This window comes from Octopus bimaculoides, chromosome 15 (genome assembly GCF_001194135.2).
Source record: "Octopus bimaculoides isolate UCB-OBI-ISO-001 chromosome 15, ASM119413v2, whole genome shotgun sequence".
In the NCBI taxonomy this organism is placed as follows: Eukaryota; Metazoa; Mollusca; class Cephalopoda; order Octopoda; family Octopodidae; genus Octopus; species Octopus bimaculoides.
The window spans coordinates 45,322,409-45,324,603 of record NC_068995.1 but is presented as its reverse complement, the minus strand read 5'-3'; the positions used below and the strand labels follow the sequence as shown (position 1 = coordinate 45,324,603).

At 40.1% G+C, this 2,195-nt stretch overlaps 1 protein-coding gene across 1 annotated transcript in view; it reads right to left on the bottom strand.

Moving 5' to 3' along the window:
- The window catches only part of LOC106868395 (ADAMTS-like protein 1), a 189,964-nt gene that overhangs the window by 19,417 nt on the left and 168,352 nt on the right, over nucleotides 1-2,195 (bottom strand). The gene's annotated exons all lie outside the window — the stretch shown is intronic.

Genomic DNA, 2,195 nt, shown 5'->3' with positions numbered 1-2,195 from the left:
CTGAAGATGAAACAAGAAGAGGAAGAGAGAAGAAAGGAGATGAAAGAAGGGAGGTAAGGAAGAGGAAGATGAGGAGTGGGGTGGGGGAACAAAAATAAAAATAAAAGATTTCCGTTTCTTCCGGAAAACGAAATTTACAATTTCAATAGCAGCAAACAAAAACACGTATTTGTACAAAACACATTAACGTAGGCATACACACACACACACACACACACACACACAGATAGTCTAGTTACTATCACAAACCCACAGCCACCCCTCCCACACAAAGATATATGTATGTCTATATATAAACTATGTATGTATGTATGTATGTATGTATGTATGTATGTATGTATAAGGACATGTATGCTGTTGTAGATGTGTTTACAAAGCACTTGGATTCAGAATTAAAACAGGCGCAGCTAAACTGAGGAAAACTGCTTTTAGACTGCAGTTAAAACGTTGTTTAATAATGAGGAAAAAATATGGACGGCACAAACAAATTCACAGCTGCATCTGTTCGCGTGTGCGTTAATACATCCATGCACTTACACACACACACACCTATGTATGTGTGTATATATATATATATATATATATACATACTATGCATATATATATTTATGTATATATATATATATATATATATATATATATATATATATATATATATATATATATACACACAAATAGACATATGTACATATACATGTATATATATACGTATATATGTGTAAATATGTGTGTTTACAGCACTGACGCCAGAATCCTACGTCGTTTTCTCCGCTGGGTGGGCCATATGATTCAGATGCCAGGTAAACAGCTCCTAAAGATGGTCCTCGTCGGTGAGATCGAGACGGGAGAAAGACTTCGTTTTCATGATCATCTCCGGCGACCTCTCATTTTATGCGGTGTCACTCTCTCAATTGGTTGGAGGCTCTGGTTATTAGTTGGAAGAAATGGAGGTCCGTATTGGGACGCTGGAGTGAAGCTTCTTTGAAACCGAACGCAGGAGACTGCACAGAGAGAGGTGGAGACGTCGTCATCAACCCAGTGCAGCTGTTGTTCAGGGTCACTTTCTGTACCCTTAGTGCCACCTAATCTGCCTATCTCATATCAGCCTTGCCAACCACGTCCGCTCCCATGAGAAACAATGGGCTGGAGACGAAGGAGGAGGAATTTGGATTGATGCTGTCCTCACCTTTGATGGACTATCATAAGCAAGTAATCAGTGTGTGTGTGTGTGTGTGTGTGTGTGTGTGTGTGTGTGTGTGTGTGTGTGTGTGTGTGTGTGTGTGTGTGTGTGTGTGTGTACATTTCTGGAGAGTTAAGTTTCTTAAAATATAAAGTGTAATGCTGGGCATTTGTGGGGTGTTCATTCTGCAAGCCATTGACTGAACTTGGAGATACTGGTGCAGCAAAGAGAAAGGCAATAAATTCCATCACGGAAGCTGCAGAGAAGGCCACTAGGTAGCTTTGGACAGAAAGGGCAGAACATGAGTTTGTTGCTATTGGGGTGCAAGTTGAGACTTGACCAAGGCCGGATGGATCAACTGGATGAGAAGGTCTGATGTTGAAAGACCCGAAGCCCCCTTGAGATCTAAGAAACATCACTGATGATGTACCCGAAAGCATCGGTGAGATGTATCTTAAAACTAAGCGAAACTAAAGAATTGGCATTTACTGATGTACAAGGAATTAATGTGTTTAGTAAAGTGATTATGTTACATATGGAACCCCAACAGGTGCGGTTGAATGGTAAGAAGTTTGCTTCTAGCCGAATGGTTCAGTCCCACTGCGTGGCACCTTGTCAGTTGCCTTCTTCTATAGCCTCGGGCCGACCAAAGCCATGTGAGTGGATTTGTTTGACGGAAACTGAAAGAAACCTCAAGTATGTATGTGTTTGCGCACGCGCGCGCGCGTGTGTGAGAGGGGGTGCGTGTGCGTTTGTGCGTGTATGTGAGTGTGTTTAAAAGTGTTCAAATGTATATAAGTGTATGCTTGTATTCATTGTATATAAATTTCACTGCTTTTTTTAAATACGTAAACACGGGCTTAATTATTGAATGCGAGTCTGTACGTGGATATATACATACATACATACATACATTCATATATATGTATGTATGTATGTATGTATGTATGTATGTATGTATGTATCTATCTATCTATCTATCTGTATATGTATGTGTGTGTACATGTGTTTGAGC